Genomic DNA, 16253 nt, shown 5'->3' on the forward strand with positions numbered 1-16253 from the left:
TCACTAACATCTTACCCATGGATGAAGAGTTTTATCAGTTCTTTATATTATGTACTTAGGTTTAATGGTCTTTTATATTTGAATAATATTTGTGAAGCAGGTGGAAACTGTTATCAATTACGAGACTTGTTAGCGTCGCCGTGGGAAAATAACATCACTTAAGGGAGCAGCCCAGCTGTTCTGACCAGTACACGTTATGGTGGCCGCTTCCCACCACTCATGCATATTTAAGGAAATATTTAAGGAAAATAAAAAGCTATGTATTAAAATGTCTGTAAATTTAACAAAAGTGAAGGTTATCGTTAACTTGGATCCTTCACGACACTCAAGTACTAACGGTTGCGGGTACTTGTATTTTTCTACCATTTTTTTTTCAGTCACTTATGGTTGATATATTTACCCAAAGCGGACTCCAGTGTCAACTTAACAGCCAAACGCAGGTTGCAAGATGTGTATGGTACATATATTTGACTGCCTTTACCACTTCCCTATTTTTATAATATACTTCAGTTGCTGCGCGACCCAAATAAGGTGTCTTTTTCATATCCCATAAACCCTGCAGTCCCTCTACCTCAATGCACGCAAAAGGAATAGTGTATGGTGATCATAAAATTCAAATTTAGCATAGTATAAAAATATGTATACTTTTGTATGAGCAAATATGTCGTTGAAGATTGAGACACTTATGCAGCATATGGGAATCTTTATTCAGGAAACGTTTCGCCACACAGTGGCTTCATTAGTCCAAGATTGATGGACTGAACACATTGACTCCAGGCTGAGGGACTGATTACCTCATTCTCCTCCTCTCCTTACGCCTTCCTCTTTGTATTGGACTGATGAAGCCACTGTGTGGCGAAACGTTTCCTGAATAAAGATTCCCATATGCTGCATAAGTGTCTCAATCTTCAACTTGTCGGTTTTTCAAACCATTCATCACAAATATGTCGTTGTTTTTGCATATGTATGTGCTCACGGAGCTTGACTAGCGCAGGTCGATGCCAAGCATCAGGCTCCTTGTGATCGGCATTACTGGTTTGTGGTCTCTTGTACTTTAAAATATCTACTCTTGAAGCTATGTATTGAGTTTGATTTCACCACTGCCTCCTCCAAATCATTCAGGTATACACAGTTATATAGAACATCATACGTAGCAGCATGTGTAGGAACCTAGGATAACCCGAAAGTCAGGCAGTGACTTGTTTCCATTGGGATCCTTGTGATTATTTTTATTTATATTTAGAAGTTAAAATCTGGATAATATCTTAAACTATGTAAAAGCAGTTACAATAAAAGAAGATAAACAAGGGGAGATATATTAGTTATTTTCATACAAGAAATCGCTCTCCCTTTCTGTAGCCTTATTCATGAGGTACATTTTGGCTCTTTTTGAACTGGCTCATGCTATGACAGGCTTTGACATGTGCAGGCAGTCTATTTCCCTCGTATTGCAGTACATAAAAATGTTTTTGAAGCCTAACTACTTACTCAGGTACTGCAAAGTTGTTCTCCCTTCCCATAGTTCTGTAATTTGTAGCCTATCTTTTGTTAAGGCAGAGTACCATGAACAAGAGTAGTCTATGATACATTGTATGGGAGCTAGACATGGGGTCCTGCGAGCCTCAATAGGTGTACACGGCGCCTGTCTTTAGAGGAACTTTAGTCTGGCATTCTCTTTCTTGGAAATAAATGGTATAAAATACCGACACAATGGAAATATAAACACATATGCAGTATAATGTGATCCTTTATTGACAACGTTTCACCCACACAGTGGGCTTTTTTCAAGTCACACAGATCTGTGTGTGACTTGAAAAAGCCCACTGTGTGGGTGAAACGTTGTCAATAAAGGATCACATTATACTGCATATGTGTTTATATTTCCATTCTCTTTCTTTACAGCATTGTTCCTTATTAGTTCTCCTGACATCCTTGAGTCGAAGGGGATTCCGAGATATTTCACCGAATTTACTGTTATAATAGGTTCCCTATTACACTGGATATTAAAATTATTTTCCCCTTTCAATTTGTTTCGTGCCAAAGAGTATGGCTTCCGTTTTCTCGAGGTGTAGTGATAATTTGTTGTCTACCAACTATTTGCTACAGGAGTCTAGTTCTAGTGATAGTACATTAGCAATGTCTTGCGGGTCTTTACCTGATACTAACAGAGCTCTATCATCTGCGTACAGTAGAAGCCTGCATTTGACACTGATAGTTATGTCATTCACATAACAGAGGAATAGCAAAGAGCCCAGGGTTCTGATTCTGTCTTGATCTTCACAATTTGGTTTTTGTTGCTCAGGTAGGACTTAACCATTCTACAAAACTCGCCCCGATAGCTTGTAGTTTCTTGCATATATTGTGGTTAACCGTATCGAAGGCCTTTTGCAAGTCTAAGGTTACTGTTCCTATGAAATCCCCTAGTGACATTTCAGTTCTTAGGTAGTCCATCAAATTAATTTGGGAGGTGTCGGTTGAACGAGATCTCCTAAAACCTGACTGGTAACTATGGAGAATGTTTTTGCCATTAAGATACTTAACTACTCGACAGTATACCGTCTTCTCTAGAATTTTGGACATCACATCGAATAGACTAACAGGCCTATGGTTGCTGACATCAGATCTTCTATTTTTCTTGAAAATAGGAGTAACTCTGAATCCTTCCGGGACAGTATTTGTGACTGTGGACAAATTTATTATGTGCACAATAGGAATTGATTGATAAGAAGCTCCATCTTTTAGGAACTTGGGCGGGATGTTATCGGGACCGGTGCTCTTAATTGGGTTTAATTTACTTAGTTCTTTATGTACGAAGTCATGAGGTAAACCTACTAGTTGGCAACCGTGACGACCTTATTAATGTAATATGTTTTAAAGTTATCAGTCTGTGTTAAAAGTATTTGATGCAACTGGCAGCGTACTTTCCAGTGTTGATGCGACAGAAGTAGTATGAATCAAAACAATTTGCCACTTTAGTTTTCTCGTGGCATACCTTGGTATCAATGTTTAGCACTACGTTGATCTGTCTACGGTTTTTTGGCTATACCCCAACTGTTTTAATTGTTGCCAGAGCTCTTCGGGGTAATTCTTGTACTTTTCGATTTTGAGCAATAGTGCTTTGCCTTTGTTCCTTTTATGAGTCTCTGTACTCTGTTCCTACCTCTCTGGAATTCATTGAGAGCTGCAATATCCTGCCTGTTTCTCTTAAAACTTTTTAACAACTGGTTCCTGAATTTCATATCTAATATTTCAGTAGTCATCCAGGGTTCAGTTCTTCGTTTCATCCTAACCTCTTGAACTGGTGTAATATTATCAAGGATGGCAGTGAACATTGTTTTGGAATTTTTCCAGGCATCATTTACCTCCGTGCAACTTGTAATCACTGTCCAATCACAATTTTGTAGCCTATTTATCAGTATTTCTTTGCTGTAGTTTGTAGCCTATTTACCAGTATTTCTTTGCTGTAGTTTCTAGTTGACCTCATTTTAATAGTCCTGTGTAGCCCTGTCCGATCCCTAATGATTTTCCTGGTACAGTAAATGATGAGATGATCACTAAGACCTCTGATAATGACGCCTAACTGGCTAATGTTGGCAGAGCGATTACAAAGTATGTGGTCTAATATGTTGGCTGAGAACTGTGTGATCCGGGTTGGTGCATTGCATTAATTAGTTGAGTGTAACTACATAATCCTAGAATATACCTATACCTATTACATAGCCCATTATTTTACTCTTGGAAACAGATATTGAAATCTCCCAATATCACTGTCTCAGAATTGCTATCAATTCCAGACAAGACTCGAAAAATCCTCTAAGAATTGATCATGGATAGGGGGGGGGGGCGGTAACAAGTTCCTACTAGGATTGCTTTAGTCTTGGGTAACACCTCAAGCCATAGGATCTCCAGTTTATCATCATTCAAATCAGGTCTTGTGTTGTAGGCTATGTCATTTCTTACATACGCACATGCTCCACCGCAATTTTGTTCCTATCTAAGCGTTGTAACCTTCTATTTTGACCTCGTCGTCAGTCACCTTGACATGTAACCGGGATTCAGAGATGGATATAACAACCGCCCTAGTTCTGTTAGCTAAAATCCTAATCTCTGACATCTTGGGTAAGAGTGGCCTCGCGTTGGCGTGAATAAAGCGAAGGCCTGTTTTCTAAAGTTATACTTCCTTACATCAGCTTCAACTTGTGCTTCATTAATTCTGATCCTCTAATTCATTCTGTCCCTAGCTACCTTATATATTCCTCTTAAGATTTTGTATGTAGTAATCTTGGCTTCCCTTGCTCTTTTCTCCAGGATCGTCTCCTCTTATAGGGCATCTCTGTGTTCTGGTATTAGCCTGGTTGAAAACCTTTGGATCTTTTCGAGGTCCTTCGTATACTTTATCAAGTATGCTGGACCCACATACTCAATGACTGGCTTAACATGTGTCGTAAATTAAGGTCTGAAGGATTCTTTACGTTCCTGAATACTATGCTGAGGTTTGCTAATCTTGAATGCCAATGATGTTACAGTTTGTTAATTTCTGGTGATATACTTTGTGTTATATTTACCCCAGATCCTTTTCACTTTCTGATATTTGCAGCTTCCCTCGGTCCGTGCTGTATTGTCACCTCCAATTCCCATTATCTTGCATTTATTCGGATTGAACTCGAGAAGCCACTTGTTTAACCATACTTTGAGATTCTGGCCTATAATTCCGGGCCTCCCGTCTGTCCCTCTGCACTTTCCAAATTTCCGGCAGCCGTTCTGATTGGAGAGATTGATTAAATGACATGACTATTGGGTCTGTTGTTTTGCTCCATCTCTCAGCACCAGGACTCTGCCGAAATATCGGTATCGGCGGGTATTGGCTAATTTTGATCCTGGAGTTTACCTGGAGAGAGTTCCGGGGGTCAACGCCCCCGCGGCCCGGTCTGTGACCAGGCCTCCTGGTGGATCAGAGCCTGATCAACCAGGCTGTTGCTGCTGTCTGCACGCAAACCAACGTACGAGCCACAGCCCGGCTGGTCAGGAACCGACTTTAGGTGCTTGTACAGTGCCAGCTTGAAGACTGCCAGGGGTCTGTTGGTAATCCCCCTTATGTATGCTGGGAGGCAGTTGAACAGTCTCGGGCCCCTGACGCCTGGCTAATTTTGATGGTACCGGTACCTGCCTAAATTTGGTATCGTCCCATCCCTACTCAGCACCCATGTTGACATGTCTGGTTCCTTTGCTTTTGTTATATCCAGCTCTTGTGATACTCATCACTTTGTTTTATTGTTACTCTCCAGTACCTGTCTGTTGACCTCGTCTTACTACAGTGCCTGCTGGTGGTAGTTCTCTCTGTGAAGAATCAGATCTGAATATTTTGCAAGTATGTCACATCTGTCAGTTTCCATCAACATCCATTTCTCCTTCCTCAGTTTTATTAATTGGTCGTGTTTTTCCTTGTGTGGCTGTGAAGTACTTTGCTCCATTTTTGGCCTTCTGATGCTGTATAATTTTTAAAATATTTTTTTTTCAGGTAACCACCTTATTCTTGTGTATTAGTTTCTAGTTCTCCAACTTATTTCTAGGTTTTCTGTATTACGGTTTTATATATTTTTTTTTTCCTCAAGCTTTCTGCATCTTCCCTCTGCATTCTTGATTAAACCACGGGTTCTGTTTTCTATGCTTTGTCTTCATTCTTAATACGAATCTTTCTTTGGCTTCTTGGTACTGACTAATACCTCCATTATTTCTTGTACTTCTCCGCATTCGTTTCTATTGCCCTACCATTTCACTTTGAAAATTAATCACGCCATCGTAGTTTCTTCTGTAATTTTTACTTTGCTTCCTCCCTTTTTCTGTTTCCCTTTTCACTAGGTACTCTGAGATAAGTAACACATGAACACTGTCTCCTGTTGGTTCCTCATTAATTTCCGCTATGTATTATTCATTTTGAGACAATCAGATAGTTTTGCTTTCTCCTCTCCTCTCTTCTTTTGGTTTTCTTTACGTGTTGACTTGGAAGGTTCGTTATCGCTTCTGCGTTAACTTGTTCTCCATGTGTCTAGTCCTTCCTGGGGTTCCCAGTTAATTTCTTTGTTTTTGATATTTAGTACTAGGAGTTTAGCTTTTTCATTTTGTCCTCTCAGCAATGGTTTCAAGTATGTGAATCATTCCATTCTTATTTTTATACTCCTCCTTTGATCTTCTATTGCTCGTTGGTGGATTATATGTAACTGCCACTTATTTTCATGTCTCCAGACATAACAGTACCTGCTGTATAGTCCCTGAAATACCATGTTTCTTAGTCCTTCAAATCTTAAATGGTTTCTGAACAATGCAACCCCCCCAACCACTCCTTTATTTGCTCCTTCCTTTATTATTATTTAGAAGCCCTCTGGGAATATTGTATTTACTTTAACTGGGAGTTTCATCTAAATAAAAGCCACTGTATTGGGTTTTCCTTTCCCAGCTCTTTTGTGTGTGACCCCATCTAGTTTTTAGTGCCACACTCTGATACCTTTGTCTCTTGCTGCATTTCTAGGGGTACTGGGCAGGGAGTCCCTGTGGCGTCTTGTGGTATTTCCTTTACTCTTTTTTTCCCCTCCCTCTGTTGCTCCACCCCTTCTGCAGTAGGTGGTCTGTTCTTTGTTCCGTTCCTCTGTTGCCTCTATTGCCAAGTTGTCTCCTCTATTTAGTCTTCTGTCCAATCTTCCTTTAATATATGCTGTGTTGAAGTTTCCGGATCCTCGGCTTTGGTTTCCATCTTACATTTCACTTTGTAAAAATAATGCTTAATGGCCTTGTGTTATGTATTTAAATCACGTATTTAAACTGGCACCTAAGGGGTCAAAGCATTGTCTAGAGGCATTTAAAATATTAAAGAAAATACACCACCCTGGGACCAGAAAGGTAAATTAACCGTAAGTGCTGAACAGTTAGACAATACTTTTCAGGAAGGACAGACAAACATTTACAAAAATATAATATGCAACACTATATACAACACAATACCATTACAAAAAAAAAAAAATCACCTGTATACCTTTACCAGGTACTTACAGTTAGAACACATTAATATTCTTACAATATATTACCAAAACTCGGCTCACTGTTATTAGTTATTTAAAGTTAGGCCATATGAAAACAGTGGGTCTCCACGGGCCCATCGTTCTGTCGGTCTTTAGTCTGCAGGCCAAAATCAAAAACTATGTATTTCTGTACTCCAAATCTTAAACAGGCCCCCACATAAATACCCTAGCCTCTCATACCATAAGAGTACAACAAAATCACTAGCAAACATCCTGCGGCATAAACTACATTAAAACACCAAACACTTCTTAGCCAAATTCCATGACACTTTCCTACAACTGTTCCCTCATCACTGCCTTTACATCTCTGTCGCCTGTACTCTCAAACTGGCCGTGTCTAAAACACGTTCATTTGCCGTTCAATCCCCGTCCACTGACACTGTATTAAACATTTCTAAACTTTTTATATTTTACAACAATGCATTATCCTGCATAATACCTTGTCCTTCCCTTTATATATATATATATATATATATATATATATATATATATATATATATATATATATATATATATATATATATAATTATGTTCCTACACTAAAAAGCCAAATTTTCACTTTTCTTGATGCTTCCAATTTTCTTCTGTTAGATCTTAGGTTTTTTTTTTCTTTCATACATTTCTCAGGTTATCTTTGAAGATTGAGACAAATAAAGGTTCCCATATGTTGCATAAGTGTCTCAATCTTCAACTTGTCGGTTTTCAAAGCCATTCATCACAGGTTATTTTTCTTTGTGTAGGTCAAACATCCTTTAAGGTTGCTCTCTCTACCTTTGGTTACTCTGTGTAGGCCAAACAACCTTTAAGGTTGCTCTCTCTACCTTTGGTTACTCTGTGTAGGCCAAACAACCTTTAAGGTTGCTCTCTCTACCTTTGGTTACTCTGTGTAGGCCAAACAACCTTTAAGGTTGCTCTCTCTACCTTTGGTTACTCTGTCCCAGTCACCAGTTCCACTTTCTCCCTCCCGACCTTTTTCAACATATATTGCTTGGTCACCTATGCATTCTTTTATGTTTTTCCTATCTCTTTGAAAACCCTCATTTGATATATAGTCTTTCTGCTTTGTCTATGCATCCTTTTTATATTTAAGGTACTTTTCTCTTTTCCTTACATCATCCTCCTCTGTTTTATGATCCTCAATTCCGTCTTTCTATGCTACATTTTTTATGAACCCGTCTTGTTCCTCATCCATGTCTGTGCCTCCACTAGCATCATCCATGTCTGTGCCTCCTCTAGCATCATCCATGTCTGTGCCTCCTCTAGCATCATCCATGTCTGTGCCTCCTCTAGCATCATCCATGTCTGTGCCTCCTCTAGCATCATCCATGTCTGTGTCTCTAGCATTATCCATGTCTGTGCCTCCTCTAGCATCATCCATGTCTGTGCCTCCTCTAGCATCATCCATGTCTGTGCCTCCTCTAGCATCATCCATGTCTGTGCCTCCTCTAGCATCATTCATGTCTGTGCCTCCTCTAGCATTATCCATGTCTGTGCCTCCTCTGGCATCATCCATGTCTGTGCCTCCTCTAGCATCATCCATGTCTGTGCCTCTAGCATCATCCGTGTCTGTGCCTCCTCTAGCATCATCCGTGCCTGTGCCTCCTCTGGTATCATCCGTGCCTGTGCCTCCTCTAGCATCATCCAGGTCTGTGCCTCCTCTAGCATCATCCATGTCTGTGCCTCCTCTAGCATCATCCATGTCTGTGCCTCCTCTAGCATCATCCATGTCTGTGCCTCCTCTAGCATCATCCATGTCTGTGCCTCCTCTAGCATCATCCGTGTCTGTGCCTCCTCTAGCATCATCCGTGTCTGTGCCTCCTCTGGCATCATCCGTGTCTGTGCCTCCTCTGGCATCATCCGTGTCTGTGCCTCCTCTGGCATCATCCATGTCTGTGCCTCCTCTAGCATCATCCATGTCTGTGCCTCTAGCATCATCCATGTCTGTGCCTCTAGCATCATCCGTGTCTGTGCCTCCTCTAGCATCATCCATGTCTGTGCCTCCTCTAGCATCATCCGTGTCTGTGCCTCCTCTAGCATCATCCGCTTCTGTGCCTCTAGCATCATCCGTGTCTGTGCCTCCTCTGGCATCATCCGTGTCTGTGCCTCCTCTGGCTTCATCCATGTCTGTGCCTCCTCTAGCATCATCCATGTCTGTGCCTCCTCTGGCATCATCCGTGTCTGTGCCTCCTCTGGCATCATCCGTGTCTGTGCCTCCTCTGGCATCATCCGTGTCTGTGCCTCCTCTGGCATCATCCGTGTCTGTGCCTCCTCTGGCATCATCCGTGTCTGTGCCTCCTCTAGCATCATCCATGTCTGTGCCTCCTCTAGCATCACCCATGTGTGCCTCCTCTAGCATCATCCATGTCTGTGCCTCCTCTAGCATCATCCATGTCTGTGCCTCCTCTGGCATCATCCATGTCTGTGCCTCCTCTAGCATCATCCGTGTCTGTGGCTCCTCTAGCATCATCCATGTCTGTGGCTCCTCTAGCATCATCCATGTCTGTGGCTCCTCTAGCATCATCCATGTCTGTGGCTCCTCTAGCATCATCCGTGTCTGTGCCTCCTCTAGCATCATCCGTGTCTGTGCCTCCTCTAGCATCATCCGTGTCTGTGCCTCCTCTAGCATCATCCGTGTCTGTGCCTCCTCTAGCATCATCCGTGTCTGTGCCTCCTCTAGCATCATCCGTGTCTGTGCCTCCTCTAGCATCATCCGTGTCTGTGCCTCCTCTAGCATCATCCATGTCTGTGCCTCCTCAGGTTTCTCAGGGAGATTCCTCTTTTATTGTTATTCGTCCATTAACCCAGTGATGCATCATGCTCTTAGTTGACCTACACCTTCCTTCACTCTTGTTAATCCAGATGCTCTTAGTTGGCCTACACCTTCCTTCACTCTTGTTAATCCAGATGCTCTTAGTTGGCCTACACCTTCCTTCACTCTTGTTAATCCAGATGCTCTTGGTTGACCTACACCTTCCTTCACTCTTGTTAATCCAGATTCCTTCACTCTTGTTAATCCAGATGCTCTTAGTTGACCTACACCTTCCTTCACTCTTGTTAATCCAGATGCTCTTAGTTGACCTACACCTTCCTTCACTCTTGTTAATCCAGATGCTCTTAGTTGACCTACACCTTCCTTCACTCTTGTTAATCCAGATGCTCTTAGTTTACCTACACCTTCCTTCACTCTTGTTAATCCAGATACTCTTAGTTGACCTACACCTTCCTTCACTCTTGTTAATCCAGATGCTCTTAGTTGGCCTACACCTTCCTTCACTCTTGTTAATCCAGATACTCTTAGTTGACCTACACCTTCCTTCACTCTTGTTAATCCAGATGCTCTTAGTTGACCTACACCTTCCTTCACTCTTGTTAATCCAGATGCTCTTAGTTGACCTACACCTTCCTTCACTCTTGTTAATCCAGATGCTCTTAGTTGACCTACACCTTCCTTCACTCTTGTTAATCCAGATGCTCTTAGTTGACCTACACCTTCCTTCACTCTTGTTAATCCAGATGCTCTTAGTTGACCTACAGTCCTACACCTTCCTTCACTCTTGTTAATCCAGATGCTCATAGTTGGCCTACACCTTCCTTCACTCTTGTTAATCCAGATGCTCTTAGTTGACCTACACCTTCCTTCACTCTTGTTAATCCAGATGCTCTTAGTTGACCTACACCTTCCTTCACTCTTGTTATCTCAGATGTGCATCAGTTGGTTGCACTTTTCTTGATACCAAATCACCTATGGTATGTTCGTGTGCACTCGCCTGTATGTGGTTGCAGGGGTCGAGTCACAACTCCTGGCTCCCGCTCTTGGCTAGTCACTCCTAGGCCACTCTCTCCTCTCCAAGAGCCTTATCATACCTCTTCTTAAAGCTATGTATGGATCCTGCCTTCACTACTTTACTTTCCAGACTGTTCTACGTCCTGACAACTCTGTGACTGAAGAAATACCTCCTAACATCCCTGTGACTCATCCTAGTCTTGTTGCTGTGTCCCATCTCTGGAACCTCCTGTCACTGTCCACCTTGTCAGTTCTTCTCAGCATTTTATATGTTGTCATGGGGGTTCATCAGGAGATATTGGAGTAAGAAATACACACATTGGATATCTTGGAGGCGTATAATTAAGAGTCTTGAGGGGAGCCCAGGCTCTGCCTTGTGTCTGCTATGCCTAGCGTGGACCTGAGAGGGCTGTAGCTTGCTGCTCACATGTGTGGGTCTTGTGACGTCACAGCTAGAAGGGACCCTTACTGTAAAGTAGCTGGGATTATCTAAGTATACTACACAGTAACACTACTGACATTGTTATCATGACCCTCCGTCTCTCTCCTGTCCTCCGGTGTCGTCAGGTCGATTTCCCTTAAACTCTAGGAGCCAGTTGCTGGACCAGGCTTGCAGCCTGTCCAAATACCTTCGAAGTCGTGCCTGATCCCCATCCGACTCCATTCTCCTCATTAGCTTCACATTGTCTGCAAAAAGAGACGCTTCTCAGTCTATCCCTTCTGGATCCCAGGTCACAACCTATACAGATGCGACAAGTGAACAGGCAAAAGGATGCGGGGGAAGGGGGGGAATTTGGCCTGTATATCGCAGAGTCCCTTATTTGCACAGAACTGCTTAATGCCTCAAATGATGTAGTGGAAGTTTTAGCAGTAAAGATCGAGAACCAAAACCGTCATTGTGGTAGTCTACAAGCCTCCGGATGCAACGTCCCAGCAGTTCCAGGAACAGCTGTTAAAAATTGACCACTCTCTGGAAAGTCTTCCAGCTCCTGCCCCCAACATCTTGCTCCTGGGGGATTTCAACTTGAGGCACTTAAAATTGAGGAATACAGCAAATAATGTTGTTGCAGTGATAACACCAGGAGGCAGCTCTGACGAGACCTCACACACGAGCTTTTAAATCTCTGCACAAAATTCAACTTAAACCAGCAAATAATAGATCCTACTAGACTGGAGAATACACTAGACCTCATCTTCACTAACAATGATGATCTGATACGAAATGTCACCATATCAAAAACATACTCAGATCACAACATAATCGAGGTTCAGACATGTATGCGCGGAGCCCCAGACCGACAAAATGAGATTAGTCACAAGGAAGCCTTCACCAAATTCAGCTTCAATAACAAGAACATAAAGTGGGACCAAGTAAACCAAGTCCTAAACGATATAAGCTGGGAAGATAGACTAAGCAACACAGACCCCAACTTATGCCTAGAAAAGATATAATTCGGTGGCACTCGATGTATGCTCAAGGCTTATTCCTTTAAGAAAAAGGAGGAGTAGATGTAAAATTAAAAGAGACATGCGCTCCCTTTACAGGCGATGGAAAAGAATAACAGAGCGGCTAAAAGAGGCCAATATATCTGAAATGCGTAGGGAGTCACTGGTCAGAGAAATAGCAAACATCGAACTTAAGTTAAAGGAATCTTATAGGAGTCAGGAATTGCGGGAAGAACTAAAAGCCATAAATGAAATCGAAAGAAACCCAATGTATTTCTTTTCTTATGCCAAATCGAAGTCGAGAACAACATCCAGTATTGGGCCCCTACTTAAACAAGATGGGTCCTACACAGATGACAGCAAGGAAATGAGTGAGCTACTCAAGTCCCAATATGACTCAGTTTTTAGCAAGCCGCTAACCAGACTGAGAGTCCAAGATCAAAATGAATTTTTTATGAGAGCCACAGAATTTGGTAAACACAAGCCTATCTGATGTTATCCTGACGCCAAATGACTTCGAGCAGGCGATAAATGACATGCCCATGCACTCTGCCCCAGGGCCAGACTCATGGAACTCCGTGTTCATAAAGAACTGCAAGAAGCCCCTATCACGAGCTTTTACCATCCTATGGAGAGGGAGCATGGACACAGGGGTCGTCCCACAGTTACTAAAAACAACAGACATTGCCCCACTCCACAAAGGGGGCAGTAAAGCAAAATAAAAAACTACAGACCGATAGCACTAACATCCCATATAATAAAAATCTTTGAAAGGGTCCTAAGCAAGATCGCCACCCATCTAGATACGCATCAATTACACAACCCAGGGCAAAATGGGTTTAGAGCAGGTCGCTCATGTCTGTCCCAACTACTGGATCATTACGACAAGGCCCAAGGTCCTAGATGCACTAAAAGACAAAAAGAATGCAGATGTAATATATACAGACTTTGCAAAAGACAAGTGTGACCATGGCGTAATAGCGCACAAAATGCGTGCTAAAGGAATAACAGGAAAAGTTGGTAGATGGATCTATAATTTCCTCACAAACAAAACACAAAGAGTAGTAGTCAACAGAGTAAAGTCTGAGGCGCCTACGGTGAAATGCTCTGTTCCACAAGGCACAGTACTCGCTCCCATCTTGTTTCTCATCCTCATATCTGACATAGACAAGGATATCAGCCACAGCACCGTGTCTTCCATTGTAGATGACACCCGAATCTGCATGACAGTGTCTTCCATTGCAGACACTGCTTGGCTCCAGGCGGACATCAACCAAATCTTTCACTGGGCTGCAGAAAACGATATGAAGTTCAACGATAAACATGAGGAAACATGAGGAAATTAAAAGTTCATCAGAGTACAAAACAAATTCCAGTCACAAAATAGTGAAAAACCAACGTCAAAGACCTGGGAGTGACCATGTTGGAGGATCTCACCTTCAAGGACCATAACAATGTATCAATCGCATCTGCTAGAAAAATGACAGGATGGATAATGAGAACCTTCAAAACTAGGGATGCCAAGCCCATGATGACACTTTTCAGGTCGCTTGTTCTATCTAGGCTGGAATATTGCTGCACACTAACAGTACCTTTCAAGGCAGGTGAAATTGCTGACCTAGAAAATGTACAGAGAACCTTCACGGCGCGCATAACGGAGATAAAACGGCTCAATTACTGGGAGCGCTTGAAGTTCCTGAACCTGTACTCCCTGGAACGCAGGCGGGAGAGATACATGATTATATACACCTGAAAAATCCTATAGGCACTAGTACCGAACTTGCACACGAAAATCACTCACAACGAAAGCAAAAGACTCGGCAGACGATGCAACATCCCCCCAATGAAAAGCAGGGGTGTCACTAGCACGTTAAGAGACAATACAATAAGTGTCAGGTGCCTGAAACTGTTCACCTACCTCCCAGCATACGTAAGGGGGATTACCAATAGACCCCTGACTGTCTTCAAGCTGACACTGGACACGCACCTAAAGTCGTTACCTGACCAGCCGGGCTGTGGCTTGTATGTTGGATTGCATGCAGCCAGCAGTAACAGCCTGGTTGATCAGGCTCAGATCCACCATGAGGCCTGGTCACAGACCGGGCTGCGGGGGCGTTGACCCCCGGAACTCTCTCCAAGTCTCTAGGTCATATATCAGAAACAGCACCGGTCCTAGGACTGACCCTTGTGGAACCTCGCTCGTCACAGGCGCCCATTCTGATACCGCATCACATACCATGATTCGTTACCTCCCTGTCAGCTATTCTCTGATCCATTGCAGTACCTTCCCTGTTAAACCTGCCTGGTTCTCCAGATTTTACACTAATCTCTTGTGTGGAATTCTGTCAAAAGCCTTCTTACACTTCAAGAAAATCCAATCTAACCCCCCCCCTTTCCTCCCTCTTGTCTTTCTGCCGTCATCTTGTCATAGAACTAGAGTAGGTGTGACAGTGCTGGTTGTCGTGATTAAGCTCATTCCTTTTTAGGTGCTCCACCACACTTCTGATAATCTTCCCCATGACTGTGTGTGTGTTCGTTTGCGTGTGTGTTCGTTTGCGTGTGTGTTCGTTTGCGTGTGTGTTCGTTTGCGTGTGTGTTCGTTTGCGTGTGTGTTCGTTTGCGTGTGTGTTCGTTTGCGTGTGTGTTCGTTTGCGTGTGTGTTCGTTTGCGTGTGTGTTCGTTTGCGTGTGTGTGTTCGTTTGCGTGTGTGTGTTCGTTTGCGTTTGTGTGTTCGTTTGCGTGTGTGTTCGTTTGCGTGTGTGTTCGTTTGCGTGTGTGTTCGTTTGCGTGTGTGTTCGTTTGCGTGTGTGTTCGTTTGCGTGTGTGTTCGTTTGCGTGTGTGTTCGTTTGCGTGTGTGTTCGTTTGCGTGTGTGTTCGTTTGCGTGTGTGTTCGTTTGCGTGTGTGTTCGTTTGCGTGTGTGTTTGCGTGTTCGTTTGCGTGTGTGTTTGCGTGTGTGTTTGCGTGTGTGTTTGCGTGTGTGTTCTTTTGCGTGTGTGTTCGTTTGCATGTGTGTTCGTTTGCGTGTGTGTTCGTTTGCGCGTGTGTTCGTTTGCGCGTGTGTTCGTTTGCGCGTGTGTTCTTTTGCGCGTGTGTTCGTTTGCGCGTGTGTTCGTTTGCGCGTGTGTTCGTTTGCGCGTGTGTTCGTTTGCGCGTGTGTTCGTTTGCGCGTGTGTTCGTTTGCGCGTGTGTTCGTTTGCGCGTGTGTTCGTTTGCGCGTGTGTTCGTTTGCGCGTGTGTTCGTTTGCGCGTGTGTTCGTTTGCGCGTGTGTTCGTTTGCGCGTGTGTTCGTTTGCGCGTGTGTTCGTTTGCGCGTGTGTTCGTTTGCGCGTGTGTTCGTTTGCGTGTGTGTTCGTTTGCGCGTGTGTTCGTTTGCGTGTGTGTTCGTTCATGTGTGTTCGTTTGTGCGTTCGTTTGTGCGTGTGTTCGTTTGTGTGTGTTCGTGTGTGTTTTTGTTTGTGCTTGTGTTTGTGTTCGTTTATGTATGTTCGTTTGTGTTCGTTTGTGTTCGTGTGTGTTTGTGTTCGTTTGTGTGTTCGTTTGTGTGTTCGTTTGTGTGTGTGTGTTCGTTTGTGTATGTGTGTTTGTTTGTGTGTGTGTATGCGTGTTCGTTTGTGTGTGTACTCATCTAATTGTACTCACCTAATTTTGATTGCTACTAGGTCCTCTCTCTCCCTGCCCCATGTGTGTGTGTGTGTGTGTGTGTGTGTGTGTGTGTGTGTGTGTGTGTGTGTGTGTGTGTGTGTGTGTGTGTGTGTGTGTGTGTCTGCAGTCTTCTTTGTCCTTCCCCAATCTTCATGACTTTGCATTTGGCGGGGTTAAATTCGAGGAGCCAGTTGCTGGACCACGCGTCCAGCTTGTCCAAGCCTCTTTGTAGACCTGTCTGATCTGCATCTGTTTTAATTCTCCTCATTAACCACACATCATCTGTAAACAGGGACGCTTCTGAGT

The sequence above is a fragment of the Cherax quadricarinatus genome, chromosome 17 (assembly GCF_038502225.1).
Source record: "Cherax quadricarinatus isolate ZL_2023a chromosome 17, ASM3850222v1, whole genome shotgun sequence".
Classification (NCBI taxonomy): domain Eukaryota; kingdom Metazoa; phylum Arthropoda; class Malacostraca; order Decapoda; family Parastacidae; genus Cherax; species Cherax quadricarinatus.